General features: G+C 43.6%; 1 pseudogene; it reads right to left on the bottom strand.

The window, feature by feature from the left end:
• The window catches only part of LOC144784073 (mitochondrial Rho GTPase 1 pseudogene), a 34856-nt pseudogene extending 17125 nt beyond the window's left edge, over positions 1-17731 (bottom strand).
• Between the last annotated feature and the right edge of the window lie 886 nt (positions 17732-18617).

The raw sequence follows: 18617 nt of genomic DNA, 5'->3' as shown, positions 1-18617 counted from the left end.
CCCTTCCCCAAAGTGCTTATGCGATTATTTTTGAGGGGCGGTAAGTGCTATATAAATCTACAAAACAATGCAATAAATAGCCACTTATTTCCCCAAAGTTACACGAGCACTTACATTACAACAACTCAATCTAGACTCCAGGTAGTAGCATGCTACCCTTCCCCAAAGTGCCTATGCGATTTTGAGGGGTCGTAAGTGCTATATAAATCTACAATATAATGCAATAAATAGCCTCTTATTTCCCCAAAGATACACAATTATGTAAACCTGTCGTTTGCATTATATGAAATATATTACTTACCACGTAAGGGCGTGATTAGAATGCCGCTCCCAGAGCCATTGATTGTGAAAATACATAAAAAAATACGATCTACGGAAACTCGAGGACAGACGCAAATTGTGAAGTAGGGAAGAAGTTAGACTGGAATATTCAAATGAGCTCTCTAAATATTTAATATGACACTTGATATTGAAGAATTCCAACAGGAGAAAAAACGGAATTACTGACGGGTCTGAATTTCACATCCAAATCTTCAATGGTTAACATCGATTGGTATGTAAATATATATTTGTAAAAAGAACATTTGATGTGTTGGAATGTGCTCTTTAGACATTATCATCATAAGCACTTGGAATTCAAAAACAAGCTTATGTCAGTGCTAAAGCTTAGATACCGACAAGGCATCAATCCTGCCTCACAAATGCAAGTGGGTGCAGAGATAGCGGTATTTAAACGTATTTATGAGAATCTCGTCAGATTCTTAGAAGGCAATAGGTCGCTTATTTACATTTCTGTAATGTATTACCTTTCAGCATCAAAAGAGCCATTGCCTAAAATGTAAAGTGATTCCAGCACGAAGGAACAGAGAGATGTAATTGTAAGATGTCTGCATTTGGTTGACAAAATGAGATTTAAAATTATGTACTTTAATAGTCAGATTGCAAAAGTACAATTATGCCTGAAAATTGCAGTGTTTCTGTTTTGATTACCATCATATCATGCAATGCATGATTGAACGTCCATGATGCAGGAACCCCTTTCTACTATGCTCCTTATTACTTTGTTTCTAGTGATGATCAGGGCAATATTACACATTGTGCCCGAGGGTACAAAGGACATGCGCACCCTCTGTGTGCGCCCCAGGGCACAATGCATCCACCTGCAAGGAGATCTCTCTCTCCACTTCAAAGTGCAGACTGTAAAACAAAGAGTGGCTTCGAAGCAGCCACACGTATTTCACTTGAATGCTCTGTGGCTAGGGCCTCGTGAGTGTGTGGCTGCCCTGGGGGCGCACAGTCTTTGTAATATGATGAACTGTCTCTGTTTGTGCCCGACACACCTTCAAAAGTTGTGCCATGGTGCAAACAGAGAAAGCATGCAATATGTACAATACGACCCCAGAAGTTTAATTTAAAAAGTCCTGATGGAGCGCTATTTTCTGCCTGTAAATCTTGAGTATCAATAACAAATCAATGGCACCTCTGATCACCGATTTTGAAGTTTCAGTTGAGAGAGTAATACGGGAGTGAACATTGGTTCAAATAAATTCAAAGTACAGTGAAACCCGTGTGGCTCCACAAGACCGAGGGTGATTTCAAAACCAATAAGGTTTAATAGCAGATTAATAAGGGTTACAAAATGTTATTCAATTAGTTAATTGTTGTCAATAATCATAAATTCATAAGATCATAAGATCCAACAAACTACAACTGTACACTTATTGTTTCAGTTCCTTACAGGACTTTCCCTAAGGCTAAACTAGAGCTGCATGAAGGGTCATGTGGAAATTCTAAGCAGAAAATATCAGTCAATAAGGGTCTTGAAGTTCAACCAAATAAAGGTTCGAAGTACAAAAAAATATTTGCATTCAGAAGTTGATTTTTTAAGATGGTTGTATGAAATTTTCAATTAACAAAGTGAATATGCAGTACCGTATTAGAGGCACAATTTGGGATACATACGTTCATGCATGTCATTACAACATACAATGCATGAACAAGTCGCATTAATGGTGCATGCATATATCTAACAGACTGTAATCACCTAAGTTAAGCTACATGTGATCACATCAGATTACGTCTTTAGTCCTTGACCTACAGTATGGGTGCTGGCAAGAATAGCTAACCTGCTGCACTATGTCTTATTCTGGGACTGAATAAAGCTTTCTCCGTTTACTTTATGGGCTTCCTCATAATGTCTTCCTCACATTTACTTATTGGGTCAGGTATCTGCTGTCTCAGTACCTACCCAATTGTATTGCAGGGGAGACAAATAGCAAAGTTAACAAGTTAACAAGAAAACAATCAGACCAGGTGACTGGTATGATCTCTATATTGTAGGTAACCTCGACACGTTTGCTAAACATTAATTCCAGGTTGTGCTCTTATACATGTGTAGCTTCTTCCAGCCTTTCTAATAAATTCAATTCCTCCAATTCACTAGCTAATTGCTTCTAGTTAATGTCTGTAGTGATCACTCCATGAAAATGTTGGTCCCCTAGTGTCAAGAAATAGTTATTACTGAGGGAGACCATGATGCAAAGTCCACAGGCTTCCCCCTAAAATCAGCCTCAAAACCAAGTTGGTGCTAAGTCAAAATCATCACTGGTGAGGAGGATGGAGAGAATCACCAATAACAGAATCCGGAATAATATGTGAAAAATTCTCATAGCCTTGAACCTGAATGATTTTCTTCCCAGTCATATCACAATGTAATATGTTGAAATCTGGGAAAAATCTGTTAACCAGACCTTAAAGAAAAATAGAGGCTCAGATTTTCCAAGAGTTTACTCAATGAAGGGCAACAAGCAAAGTTGCTGCGCAGAGGGAACTGGATAGAGCAGAACTGCGTCATATCTTCAAATAAATTATTCAGTTCCACTCTGTCTGTGTACTGCCTAGTGTTAATACAGTCACCCTTGTCATCTTAGTGCAATAGTGTCCATGTTGTGGTCAAGATAGTTTTGTTCAGTAAGGGCTACTTTCCTGCACAAAATCTATCCTTTGAGCCCATTTCTTATTTGTATGTGAGCTACAGAATGCAGCACATATGCGGAGAGGAAATAGCAAGCAGAAATAAAAATATTTCTTCTAGTTTCGCCAGCCTTAGTTACGTGCGCCATTTTGGTGCAAATCCATGTCTACGGGTCTTTGCAGATATAGGTTTGCATCAAAATGTATGGGTTGTTGCATAGGAATCCCCACGCATCATCCCTGAAACACTTCCCTGATGAAAAGTAACCAAGGCAGTGCAGTGTGCTACAGTACGTTTAAAAAAAATAAGCAATGCAAATCAACATTTGAGTTGCTTTGTAAATACCATAATGGATTTTGTGACAGGTCGGCACCAAAAAGTGACACAAACTTGATGCAAAATCTTTGAACATCTGGGACAGAACATCTAATCTGTCCTCCTGTAATAATGTACAATTCTCCCACCTGTGTTTAGGGAGCATTATAGTGTTAGTCCTGGTCTTCCTTGCAACTGACATTGCACTTCAGGAGCTCCCCCCACGATATCAATTGCCAAAGGGGACTTATTCTCTCCCAGGGATACAAGATCCTCCAAAGAAGCATAAAAAACGGGAAGCATCCCTGGTCGACTGTGCAGTATGGTGACTAGGTGTCCTGGATTTACCCGGACAGTCCCGGTTTTTCGCCAGCTGTCCCCGCAGATTTCCGGAAATTAAGCTGATGTCCCAGCTTTTTGAGAGGATTGGCTGAAAAGGGTGGGCAGTATTTTTTTATGTTTTGCAAAGCAGGGATAGTTAGCAGCTGATATGAGAAAACAACGTAATTAACAGGCATGCAACTTGCTTTAAAAATAGCATTTTATGTATTTTCTTACTGCCTTTTCTGTAATTTTGTGCTAAAGAGCATTGTCATTCTGTGCACTGGGTTGAAGTAAAATGTTAGTCCTTCTTCTATTTTTTGGAAATGTCCCCATTTTTTGCTTTAAAATTCTGGTCACCCTACTGTGCAGCCTTTGTTTGGAGGGGCACAGAGGGGCTTGCATTTGGCGCACCTTCCACACACCAAAAGTACTCCTGTTGAACTCAGCAACGAAATAGGGAAGAGCAGCCTTACGCCCACACTCAGTAACCTTCCTAATTAAGGACTAGAGTGTTGAATCCCTAAAATGGTCTCTCTCAAATGACCATAACAGGAAAATAGATTGTCACCCAATATTGCTGTTTCCCAATCCAGCAAACCAAAAAACTTGACCCTAGGGAACAGGGAATCGGCCGGTTGTCCTTCAATGAAGACACCAACTAAAGGCATGCGTTGTACATGGACAAAGTGCCTGGGACCCCCTACCACCCCCATTCCTTCAGCAGTCAGCCCATGTAACTTCCCAAGATTTAAGTACAACATTTCCATAATTAACAAACTATCTTTAAGTGTAGAAAGTGGCTTCATCTAGTCAGTTTACCAACTCTAGGAATGTTGCATAATATACAACAAACTACAACACTTACATTACAACAGACTCAATCGAGACTCCAGGTAGTAGCATGCTACCCTTCCCCAAAGTGCTTATGCGATTATTTTTGAGGGGCGGTAAGTGCTATATAAATCTACAAAACAATGCAATAAATAGCCACTTATTTCCCCAAAGTTACACGAGCACTTACATTACAACAACTCAATCTAGACTCCAGGTAGTAGCATGCTACCCTTCCCCAAAGTGCTTATGCGATTTTGAGGGGTGGTAAGTGCTATATAAATCTACAATATAATGCAATAAATAGCCTCTTATTTCCCCAAAGATACACAATTATGTAAACCTGTCGTTTGCATTATATGAAATATATTACTTACCACGTAAGGGCGTGATTAGAATGCCGCTCCCAGAGCCATTGATTGTGAAAATACATAAAAAAATACGATCTACGGAAACTCGAGGACAGACGCAAATTGTGAAGTAGGGAAGAAGTTAGACTGGAATATTCAAATGAGCTCTCTAAATATTTAATATGACACTTGATATTGAAGAATTCCAACAGGAGAAAAAACGGAATTACTGACGGGTCTGAATTTCACATCCAAATCTTCAATGGTTAACATCGATTGGTATGTAAATATATATTTGTAAAAAGAACATTTGATGTGTTGGAATGTGCTCTTTAGACATTATCATCATAAGCACTTGGAATTCAAAAACAAGCTTATGTCAGTGCTAAAGCTTAGATACCGACAAGGCATCAATCCTGCCTCACAAATGCAAGTGGGTGCAGAGATAGCGGTATTTAAACGTATTTATGAGAATCTCGTCAGATTCTTAGAAGGCAATAGGTCGCTTATTTACATTTCTGTAATGTATTACCTTTCAGCATCAAAAGAGCCATTGCCTAAAATGTAATGTGATTCCAGCACGAAGGAACAGAGAGATGTAATTGTAAGATGTCTGCATTTGGTTGACAAAATGAGATTTAAAATTATGTACTTTAATAGTCAGATTGCAAAAGTACAATTATGCCTGAAAATTGCAGTGTTTCTGTTTTGATTACCATCATATCATGCAATGCATGATTGAACGTCCATGATGCAGGAACCCCTTTCTACTATGCTCCTTATTACTTTGTTTCTAGTGATGATCAGGGCAATATTACACATTGTGCCCGAGGGTACAAAGGACATGCGCACCCTCTGTGTGCGCCCCAGGGCACAATGCATCCACCTGCAAGGAGATCTCTCTCTCCACTTCAAAGTGCAGACTGTAAAACAAAGAGTGGCTTCGAAGCAGCCACACGTATTTCACTTGAATGCTCTGTGGCTAGGGCCTCGTGAGTGTGTGGCTGCCCTGGGGGCGCACAGTCTTTGTAATATGATGAACTGTCTCTGTTTGTGCCCGACACACCTTCAAAAGTTGTGCCATGGTGCAAACAGAGAAAGCATGCAATATGTACAATACGACCCCAGAAGTTTAATTTAAAAAGTCCTGATGGAGCGCTATTTTCTGCCTGTAAATCTTGAGTATCAATAACAAATCAATGGCACCTCTGATCACCGATTTTGAAGTTTCAGTTGAGAGAGTAATACGGGAGTGAACATTGGTTCAAATAAATTCAAAGTACAGTGAAACCCGTGTGGCTCCACAAGACCGAGGGTGATTTCAAAACCAATAAGGTTTAATAGCAGATTAATAAGGGTTACAAAATGTTATTCAATTAGTTAATTGTTGTCAATAATCATAAATTCATAAGATCATAAGATCCAACAAACTACAACTGTACACTTATTGTTTCAGTTCCTTACAGGACTTTCCCTAAGGCTAAACTAGAGCTGCATGAAGGGTCATGTGGAAATTCTAAGTAGAAAATATCAGTCAATAAGGGTCTTGAAGTTCAACCAAATAAAGGTTCGAAGTACAAAAAAATATTTGCATTCAGAAGTTGATTTTTTAAGATGGTTGTATGAAATTTTCAATTAACAAAGTGAATATGCAGTACCGTATTAGAGGCACAATTTGGGATACATACGTTCATGCATGTCATTACAACATACAATGCATGAACAAGTCGCATTAATGGTGCATGCATATATCTAACAGACTGTAATCACCTAAGTTAAGCTACATGTGATCACATCAGATTACGTCTTTAGTCCTTGACCTACAGTATGGGTGCTGGCAAGAATAGCTAACCTGCTGCACTATGTCTTATTCTGGGAATGTACAAATCAGTGTCCGTGTGTCTTTACCAACTGAGCAGCAAACCACCATGAGAATCTATTGCACTAAAGTCAAGAGCACGTATTTCTATGTGATTCACTGCAGAAAGTGTTTTAGAAGTGTCTCACTGATTAATTCCGTGAGGCAGCGAGGACCTCAATGGGCTTTCTGTGGATCCCTTAATACCCCGGCTCACATGCCAGCCCCCTCAGCTGTGGCCCAAGTTGCTACCTCAGACTTCCATCTAATGTGGGGCGGTCCTTCCATGGTCCGTGAATGTTACACTACATCGCCAAGGGCCAGGTCAAAAAATCTGTTACCAACCTTTTCGCTCAACGCTGCAGCCAGAGTGGTGATTGGTCTGCCAAGGCAGTGTTCTGTTTCAAACGCGTTGCGCTCTCTCCACTGGCTTCCTGTGAACCAGAGGATCAAATTCAAGGTTTTATGCCTGGCTTTCAAAATCCTCAAGGGTTCATCTCCCCAAATATTGGAGAATTTGTTGAGGCCATATGTACCCTCATGAACCCTTAGATCCCTGGGCCAAAACCTGGCAGCGGTTCCGCGCTTCAGGCTGAGCAGAGTCGGCGGTCGCTGTTTTCGGGTGTTAGCGGCGAAGTTCTGGAACTCTCTCTCCCCTCACATCCGGGCCCTTGAAGATCTTTTGCTGTTTAGACTGGCTATCAAGACTATTTTATTTGTGTAGTTTATTTTAATCTGTTCTTTGTTGCTCCATTTCTCTGGCCTTTTAACAGTGTTGTGTTTCGGGTGCCTTGCAAAGCGCCGGGACACCCCTGTGCTGGGGCAGCTGAGCGCGGTATAAGTTTAGATAACATAACATAACATAACATAACATAACATAACATCTGCATAGTGTAGATGCCCAGAATACAGATCACTATAGTTTGTAAATCGCATCTATTTGACGTGAACTCTTAGTCTCTGACCTCCCTGGTCCAGGTTCTCATCCCTTTAGGGCAATCCCATACCATGTGGATGACGTTTGTATCTGTCTGGGTACAGCAAGGACAGCGCATGATTTCTGATTGTGTCATGATGTTCAACCTATGTAGGGAGAGATAGGTACGATGTAAAAATCTGAATTGTGTGTAGTTGTGGCACATTTTTTGTGAAGTTCAGTGCATTCCTTCTATGGCCTGCTCTGATTCCTTTCCCCTGATCTGTCTGCTTAGGTCAGTTTCCTGATATTGCAGTGCAGGTAGATTTTCTGTGGTCATGGATGAGAATTGCAACAGGTCATACATCGGGGGCTTTGCAGTGGCCACAGTCTGGAGATGGCCCATTGTTCTCCACAGTATGGCATACTTCAGGAACTGATTGACAAGAAGGGGACTCAGTTGTTCCTAGGAGAAGAGTAATAGTAATACGGTCAAGAACGCTTGATACATACTAAGCGCCTGTATTTATCTCATGTCTAAGGTGGACCAACGTGCAGATGGACTCATAAAGCACAGGTCCTTCCAGTGTTTTCCAATAGTTTAAGATAATCATTGTATTGCACACATGGAGCTCTATTGAGCTAACAATTAGAAGGGGTCCGTTTTTTACCCTTCCAAGATGGCGCCCATATTAGCGTCATTTTACTATGGAGACGTGATGTGCCTTACGTAATCTTAAATATAAGAGGGCTGACCAACTCTGGTGTGTATTTCCACACTTATTAACAATCATTGCTAAGAGTTTTTTGAAGCCAACACCTTATCTTTATGTCATCCCGCTTTTCCTAATGTGGACGCACCTGGAATTGCCCATTCCAAGATGGCGACCACGTTTACACCACCTATCACGTGACCTACTAGTCACTGGGGTGACGCCCCAAACCAGCAACAAAAACAACAGTGTACCGGGGACCCGGTACTATCCGGATCCCGGTAGTGATGGGTAGGCGTAAGAGCACTGACCGAGGCTCTGAGAAGTAAGTAGGCGGCGCGTTTTGTTTATGTGACCGCTGTGAGCGCAGCGAGTTTGGTTACCGACCCGGACACCTGGAACTTGGTATGCGCGCCGGGCGCTTTTGTAGTCAGGGCGGGCGCTGCTCAGCCGGCTACATACGAGTACCTTTGGCCTCTGATTTTGTGGTTATACCGAGCGCAATGCAAGACTGGGCAATACTACAGTATTTAGCACGCAGATAGTGGCACGTGTAATCAGAACTGAATGTGCCCACGCTGTATGATGGTCGTACGCGCTTATATCTCTGAGAACATATGAGTGCTTCATAGTCAGGGTGGGCGCTGCTCAGCCGACTACATACGAGTACTTCTGGCCTCTGATTTCGAGGTCGTGGTTGTACCAAGCGTAATGTAAGACTGTGCAATACTACAACATCTAGCACGTAGATAGTGGCACGTGTAATTAGAACTGAATGTGCCCACGCTGGATGATGGACATATGCGCTTATATCTTTGAGAACATACGAGTGCTATTGGCCTCTGATTTCGTTATTCGAACCGAGCACAATGTAAGGTTGGGCAACCCTACAATAATCAACACGCAGACAGTGGCATTTGTAATCAGAACCGAATATGCCCACGCTGTATGATGGACGTGTGTGCTTATGTCTCTGATACCCTAATAAGAATATGGCAATCATTCTACAGAGGCAGTTGATAATATGCAATTGCGTACATACCTGCATATCAGCGTGAACAGGATGAGTGTATAAGACCAACATTATAGGGTTATACCATTAGTGTGAGATCTCATGTGCATAGAGAAATCAATTCACCTATGAAATATTTAGACATTTGGGGTTCCCTGACAACTCTGGAAATTCGTGCCTTTGTCTCCCCTATAGCCATTAAACCCCTATTGGCTCTCTCCCTTGAAGTCACACCTACCGGGTACTGTTGACACCTGTACTCCTTGACCTATAGGTGAGTATCTAAGGATCCCAGTGGGTTTAATAAGTAGACACCTTGAATAATAACTGCTGCTATCATGTTTTTATTTTATTTTTTAATTTTAGTTTTATTAATTTAATTTATTTAATTTTCAATTGTTGATAGAGATGACTTGTGATACATGTGAATCAAGTGGATATTTACTGGTCACTGCTCACAGAATACCACAGACACAGAGTCACTTCTCTTCACGCAATCACAGTGTGCTCACGGTCAAGAATGTGTAACTGTTGTCCTTGTATTTTGGTAACTCTTCCTTTTGTCTCCTCTAGGCAAGAGCGGTTACACCCAGGTAGTACAACAGTTAAAAATTGATGTTTATAGGTTGACACTTTTAGGTCTTTCCTTGTGATAGATGTACAATTATATTAGGTCCTGAAGAATCGCAGCATAATTGCAGAAGCGAGAAACATGTTGACCTCACGGAACGCTGTGTAGTCCTAGATCGTGATACAGAACCTAATTTCTGGCGATCATAGGCCACCCACTGGTTTTACTTATAGTATGGGAACCACCAGAATAAATTGCTCTCCGGTATCCCTTGCTATATTTTAACACACCCACCTACACTATTCACTTCTTACCTGGCCCCTCACTTGCACTTCACCCACAGGCTGTTGGAAAAAAGATCTCCGATAAAGAGCCCCTCCTAGAGGTGAGCCCGTTGGACATTGCACCGCCTGTCCAACGAGGAGCAACGGCCGATGATGAAGCATGACACTCGCAAGGGTGTGTGAGGCCATTCATTCCAACTAATGGGATGCCCAGGGTAGCCCTCCACTGAGCACTACCCCCTCATCAATCTTCTTCCCTTCTTGACCGTATTACTATTACTCTTCTCCTAGGAACAACTGAGTCCCCTTCTTGTCAATCATTGCTACTTGGGGCTCCGACTCAGGTTGGACCTTCCATTCTAATTTCTTGGAATGGTAAATTGAGCCTTAGGATCAACATTTGATCCAATTCCTCTACCCCTTCTTTGTTACATACTTCAGGAACTCTCTTGCTGATAGGCACTCTTCCCCAACCAAGTTGTCAAGGCCACAAACCCTTTTGTCTGCAAAGCAGTCTTCCACTGTTTCAAGGCCCGCAGCAGACCACTCCGGAAACCTGCGTTCCATAAAAAATCATCCCTGATGTGTGGGTATACCAATCAATTAAAGTGTGGGCACATATAGTGGGCCATGTTTTGTCGGACCACTGTGTCCCAGCAACAGAGTGCTAGGCTAAGCAACCCAGTTCTCTGGGCTGCTCTGAGCCTTATTCACAATATCATTGTTATGAGGGCAACCCTGTGACACAGGTCTCCCACCTCCCCCAGCTACACTGTATGGCATCCAGCAAGCCATTCACCGGCCATTGAAGCTGAGTGAACAGGAAGTGCAATTCAAAGTCTGGGACTGGCAGTATTCCCCTGAATGTCGGGCATTGCAGTACTTCCAGTGAGACCCGATGCCAGACCCTGTCCAAGATAAGGTCACGCAACAGAGCATTTAACTCCCTGAACCAGCTCTGTAGTATCCATATGGGCAAGTTCACCAAGAAGTAAAGGAGTCGCCGCAAAATGACCATTTCAGACAGCTCACTCCTTCCTTTAATAGATAGCTTAAGAGAGTGCCAGCATCCCATGTGGCTCAGAGGGACTCGCAAGGTATTTCCTAGGCAGTGGCGGCTGTTGGATTTTGAAAGTGGTGCAGCGGAAAATGTTCTATCCTAATGTAATAAGCGAGCAAGCCTGAACTTCAAAAGGAGGGTGCGGGGGGGGGGTTCTCTCCCCCGCAAGAACGTTTTGAAAAAAATTGATTTAAATGGTGAGTTTTTACACCACATATTTATTGCAAATTGTTGACAAAAAGACGGATCCAAATATAGCATTTTAAAGCGCAAGTGTGAAGAAAACATTAGAATCAAATCAAAGTGGATATCTGTCCTTGACCCATTAGTCCAGACGTCTCAAATAACCTCACAGATTCACAGTGCCCACTGAGAGCATTACCAGAGCTGTGTACTTTCCAATTTTAGACTATATTTTTCTTTTCTTTTTTATCCCCTGGCATTTCTTGTGGCCTTTCGAATCTCTGAACTTGGTTCCTCAACATCCAGGAGTCATTATTTGGAATAAAAATGGCAGCTGGTTGTTTCATGAATAAGAGAGTGGTCGCCAAGCTCATAAAGCCAAAAACAGGTCTGAGAGACAAAGGGCGAAACTATGACAGGAGCTCGGGTAAAGCTAGAGCTCCATTATTACTGGTGGAACTTTTATTTGCTGCCCTTTTGGATTTTCGGCCTCTCTTTTGGACACAACACTCATATGGGTCGAATTAAAAGAAAAAATATGCAGTTGTTGGTTTACACCTATGCTTGACTATAGATTTATGTGTTTCCAACAACTACCACCTATGTTACATTTTGTCATGTTATTGGTCAATTATAAAGCACATGTACTTCAACACTGTTTCATTTTACTTTGAGAGCCAACCATGACAGACCTTGCCTACCCTACTTTTGCCACAGGGGTAAAGAGGAGTGTCTTAAAGCACATCGAACAGACAAACAGACATAAATGATACGAGTGAGTCTAGTGACAAGCGAACAAACACAACATTTCCTGCAAGGAACAATCAATAAACCTGTGATGATAATGTTCTGTCACTAATATCAACGTAATTATCACTTTATATGGCAACAATAAGAACACTAGGGGCTGGGCACCACTGTGACTGGTATCACTCATTTCTTTTTGATATACACATTGCCTGCACCCGCACTTTCCAACACTGTTGTGTCAACAGAGCACTGAGCAGGTTGCTTTCGGATGAATCCATAAATTATACACATATCGATTCAATGTGCATTTTATGCATTTCTTCTTATAGTCTGCTAGATGTATTGAATAATTCTCTTTGTTATTTTTTTAATAGGATTCCTGTATCTCATCAAGACTTGGACAGCTTGGATCAGCTGAGCTGTATTGAAAATAGCATCCATATTGTTGAATACTGCTTATATTTATAGGACAGATGTATTGATGACCCCTAAGGCTTCAGCATACGTTGAGTGGAGCCATTGTTCCATACACTGCATAATTACTCGCGTTCCTCATTGGTGCACTATGTTGCTCTCCTTTTGTACATTTCCTCTCTAAGGGAAGGACATATAAATAAATAGAATTACTATGTATCTCAACTGATAAGAAAATAAGTTTCATAATAGTGAATTCTATCTGCACAATATCGACTAACATATAAGTGTTTATCACATAAAATATTGAAGAGGGTGGAAAAAAAGACTCACGCTATTAACAGCAGATAACAATAAACATGGCATTATTGGAGCCCAGGAAAAAAGACAAGAATACCCACATATTATTTCAGCCACAAACCTCAAAGTAAATGCCTCTTATATTGCTCAACAGTTGCTTTCTCTTTGCTACATGCCTCTGGATTTCAGCTTCACCCTTGCAACTCATTCCAATGCCTGTGTATTACTTCCTCAAAGTTTCAAGGTTCTGCTGTTCAGTTCACTTAAGCATCTGCCAGCTTGTGGGTTACCCCACAACAGAGTGCAACCAAAAGTGTGCTGAACTCTGACACCAGCCATAGTTTGACACAAAGCTCCACAAGACGTTGTCATCCTAGGACCCAGCAACAAACTTCTAAACTCAGGTAACGCGTCTGTGAAGATGACTATGAACAGGGCCACTGGAAATGCGATTGTGTGACTGTAGCAATTTTTGTATAATTATATATTTAACATTTGCCATGTAATCCATCATCTGCCACATAATCTGCAGGTTTTAACAAAAAAATGTATAGCTTTTAGTTCAAACGGTTCAAAAGTTACTAACAATGCAAACAAAAGGTGCTGCCGTGCAGTGGAAGGCACTTTGCAAAACTGGACTGGTCCCCTTTCTGTGGCGTATTGCTATATTTGGTACTTGGATGTTAAACTGGTACTAAGGATCTGCAACCAATACCCAGAGAGTATTACCACATTTTAAAATGATTAAATAATGAAGCAATACAATCACAAAATGTGCCTTCTGCCGCATAAATTGCCCTTTCTTGCAACATCATTTACTGAGCCCTGCCTCGTGATTTGGCCCTATCTTGCAGCATCATTCCAGTGGCCCTGACTAGGAACCACTGCCTCTGAATTACTATCACTTCCTCCTTGGATGATACGCCGAACTACATGGCCACACTAAGACGCTGGTACATATGGTCATTTAGGGTGGGCGTAGTGAGCTTAGTGGGGCTACGCGAAGCTTCGTGAAGTGGGGAGGACGCTACGCCCACCCACACACTTTGCGTAGCCCCACTTCGTGCCGTCCGCCTCCCTCCCGCCCTCTTCTACATGCCTCCTTTAATTTAAAATACAGTTAAAGTAAATTAAAAGCACTTACCTTATATGCGGCGTCCCGGGGCTCCCACTTCTGATGACGCGCCAAATTCTTCCAGCCAAATGTGCATGCGCATTTCTTGCGAGAAATGTACATGCGCATTTGGCTGGAAGAAATCGGCGCGTCATCAGAAGAGGGAGCCCTGGGCCGCCGCATATAAGGTAAGTGCTTTTAATTTACTTTAACAGTATTTTAAATTAAAGGAGGCATGTAGAAGAGGGCGGGAGGGAGGCGGGTGGCGGGCAACTTCGGTCCGTCCACGGAGTGTGTGTAGTGTTGCCTACTACACCTACTTTGCAAATTGTGAAGTAGGCAACACTACGTACAGTCCGTGGACGGAGCGTAGCACTGCGCCCAGGGTTAATCGTCACCCTCCCACTCTAGCCATTACGTCTCACCCACTGTGACAAATCACAACACCCAACTCTGCCTTCTTGCTCTCAAGTGTGAGGTATCTCCTTCAGATAGCACCTTATCTAGCACCCAAAGTGAGCACCCCTCTCAACACCTCTACTCATTCTCCTCCACTGCCCCCTGCTATGTCATGGCCTCAAAGACATGACACAGCAAAACTCTGGTCTTCCGTTATACTGCACTTGATCTCTCATCTCTGCATAGGTCATACACAACTTTCCATCCACACATTCGTGCCTATGCAAGCACTTCCTGAACAAGCAAAGACACTTTACCACCTCACCAGAGGAGGCAATATGATATATAAAATCAATGACAAAACGTTTAAGGCAGTAAATATTTCAGTCATAATTCTGCGGTCTCATCATGTTTGCTTTTGTTCACTTTTCCCCGTATTTTTGTTGTGTTTCTGCTTAAATAAACTTTAGAAGGCCTGTGATAAGCTAAGGACAATTACAATAATACGTTTTGGGAGGGGATTTCAAATGAATTAACAATTTCCCTAGAAAATGGTTGCAGTCACCCACACTCTTGCTACAAGGGAAAATGGAGTTAACAGGTAGCAGAACTTGATAATTTAGTGAGGAGACAGAGCATTATATGGGAATTCGCGCTATATAAAACAAACAAAAAATATATAAACCTTTAAAAATGCCCACCTAGGCCTTACCTGGGTTGGTGAACTGCCGACTCCTGAGTTTCCTTTAGTCAGTCTAATCCGGCCTGCAGTCTAGTCAGTGCTGTGGCAGCAGCAAGCAGCAACCATTGGGACTAGCTGCTGCCAGCAGTGCACTAACTGATGGAGCGCTGATGCCATGGGCCTCAGTAACACCCCCGGAGCCACTGCACCTGCTGCACTCTTGATAGCTGCGCCTCAGTGCTGGTGACTGTTCTATTTGCGTACACATTGGACTCTTACCTTCTCTCCACCACCTCTTGACAACCTTGGTTTTCCAGCTGCGAGACCCCTCCTTCCGTGCTGGGACCAGGTTCCCCTGAGTCTCTCCAACTCATCAGTGGGGCCTCCTCCGTGCTGACTGAGTTAATTTCAGGGGAGTGTGCGCCCTTCCCCTGCGCGCAGTGATGCCTCTTCCTGGCAGGTGACCCTGTGCCCTCATCGCATAGGGTGGTCGGGGAGTCGGAGTCTACGGGGTCCCATCTTCAAGGTCTAGTGCCATTGAAGAATAGTCAGAGTAATTCTCCATTCTGTGCCTTGTGTGATCCTTGGCAAATCACAGCAGCACCCGGGGCTTGAGTACTTATGAAAGTATTTCACATCCCTTAAAGACTGGTTGCAGGAAATGAATGAATGATGCTCATACATGGATAGCTATTGTACCTTTATTTAAGACGTATTCAGGTCAATGGGTCTAGTTTTAAGGCGCCAATGCGCTTAAGCACCAGCATTCACAAGCACTGCCTGTGTGTGCTCCATGAAAAAATGTTGTTTAGCACATAAAAGTCAGCACTAATAGCTTTGGGGAGGGAAAGGTGGAAACATATGAATTTCTGTATGGAACGCATATAGGAGAGAATTAAACATGAGCATGGTGACTGAATTTAACTTTGAGATATAAAATAGTTTATCTCTTTTTATATGGAATGAAGGTGAGTGTCCGAGCATAATCATTTCATTTTCCCAGATCACTGACGCATGAGTGACCTTGCACAGCTTATAAACAATGAAAAATCAATAGCCATGTATACCATGATAGGAGGCAAAGATATGCAAACTGCCGGCCCCTTCGGTCCCAACTCGCCATAACTTCATTTTAAATAGACGTGAAGCAAAGGAGTGTAACAAAAATAATTACAAATAAATTCAAAATGATGGATGATGGACTTTCATGCCGGCAACATTGAGGACAGGTTGTGCGAGGGCATTGCTGTTCCTAATTTCTGAGCACAAGAACTCAACGAGGAAGCTACCGACTCCACTTATCTGCTCTAAATCATGTCAGCAGTTGAGGTTGTTTCAGTAGCACTGCTGGACTTTTTGGATAATATTTGACTCCCAACTATTCAATAATCGGACCAAGCGTGCCGTCTGCAGTTAAAAGCTGCGGAAAGTGATCGAGGCACCGGGAGCAGCCCAGGGCTGTCAAAACTGGCCTCCAATGATCCAACCCACCAAGGAAAGGACCAGTGGGATTAAGGGCCTGTCTGGTAATGTCCCTTCTGCGTCTGTGGCATTTTGGTGAAACTGCGGCAATGAGTGTGACCGTGACGTGGCTTCTATGAATGTATGTCAGACAATCACACATAGAAATATTCTCTGACATACTCATTGTCTCGTTGGGTGTAGATTTTTTTTAATATTAACCTAGTCCTATTTTTCGGAAGGATATTATGGACGCTATATTGTGTGTGGTGCTCTATATTTTACAGATTATTCTACAGCTGAAAATGTTTGCAGCTGTACTGCAGTCGGGCCGTGGCAGCCCTCGAGACCAGCCTCTACATAGCAGCATGGATTGCATTGAATGCTCACTGCATGATGTAGAAGGCCAAATAAATGAAGATTAGCAGTATTCTCCACATCTCTGACATCCGCTGTATTAAACACAGCTCTTCCATTGTAATCATTCATATCCACAAGTTTCACATCATTCGTTAATGGATTGGCATTAGAAAAAGGACGGAGATAGAACTTTCAAGCCGCTATCGTATAGAGAAAGTTCAGAAATAGCAGTCGCGGCCGGTGGAATGACTCGCGGCCCAAGAGTCATGATGCCGCCGGCCGCGAATTGTTGGGGGTCCGTTTAGGGTTGGAACTCAGTCAGTGCTGAATGTCCCTATAATCCAGACCAGTGAGTGACCGCGCAGAGGTCCGGTAGGTAGACCAAACTGGGCGCTTCACAGAGCGCCAGGAGTCGCATGTGCCTGCTGGGACCCAGGTATGGTCACAAATGTCATTGGTGCATGCCATGCATACATTATTTTAAAAAGACGCGTGGGATGACAGTGATACGTGACTTTACACTGACTGTGATCAGCCATGTCTTTTATTAGTGGCGCTCTCTGAACCTGGGGCTTGCTATCAGATATATCAATTACAGCCCAGCTAATGAATGCTCCGGTGCATCTAAGATTCAGTGATCGCCCCGGATCTGTTCGAGAGCCAACTACAGCAAGATAGCTCAGCTGGTACGAGTCAGTGCCAGTCGGTGTGTGCAGACCCGGGGAGTGGAGGGGGGGTGTCGGGGCGGGGGGTCATGGGGGGGGTGTCGCGTGGGGGGGATTCAAATAAAAAAGAAAAAAAGAAAACTTACCTGACCGCCAGTCCGCGCCGCCTCTGCTGGGCACTTGCAGCCGATTCATGTACGGGCCGCTTTGCGTGTCCCTAATAGCGATTAATAGCGACTCGCTATTGAGGAAACGCAAAACGGCATTCATGTACTTTTCGGGGAAAAAATAGCGACTCGCACGCGGGCGCTAAAGCCGTTAGCGACAGACAAAAAACGCAGAAAAATCGCTATTTCCGGCTACCTGCGATCGGGATAGCGACTCGCAATCCCGATTGCACGGGATAGCGACTCGCAATCCTGATCGCACGGGACAGCGACTCGCAATCCCGTGCGATCGGGAATGCGAGTCGCAATCTCGCGGGATCTGGAAAACGGGAAGACGCATTACGAGCACCGTGATGACATCACAACCAGGAAGCAGCCAAATCCCACCCCCAAACAACACAGTGACGCTATCAGTCGAGTGTCCACGACCGAAAGCTGCCGCTAAACCGCCGTTAGGGACTCACAACCCCGCCGAAATAGCGACCGCCATGTCGGACGAACCCCAGCCAGGCCCCAGCAACAGCGCTGGCCGCAAGCGCAAACTGAAATTCTCCGAACAGGAGCTGGAGAACCTTATAGAAGGGGTGGTGGCCAACCACGACCAGCTGTTTGGTGCCAACTCCCGGAGGGTCCCAGAGCAGGAGAAGAGGAGGATCTGGGTGGGGATTGCCTCCAGTGTCAACTCTGTGGGCGTTGCGGACAGGTCTCTGGAGGAGCTTAAAAAGCGGTGGTACGACCTCCGAGGGCGTGCCAAGGAGAGGGTGGCGGAGCGCCTTGGTGAGGCATAAGGCATCGGAGGTGGTGGACCGACTGTCCCACCCAACACCCCCCTGGAGGACCAGGTAGAGGACACCTTGGAGAGGGAGGCGTGTGTTGGCGTGACCCCTCTGGACTCCTCCCGCCCCACCCAAGAC

Source organism: Lissotriton helveticus, chromosome 10 (genome assembly GCF_964261635.1).
Source record: "Lissotriton helveticus chromosome 10, aLisHel1.1, whole genome shotgun sequence".
NCBI lineage: Eukaryota > Metazoa > Chordata > Amphibia > Caudata > Salamandridae > Lissotriton > Lissotriton helveticus.
The sequence above is the reverse complement of the archived record's forward strand: the minus strand, read 5'-3'. Positions and strand labels throughout refer to the sequence as shown.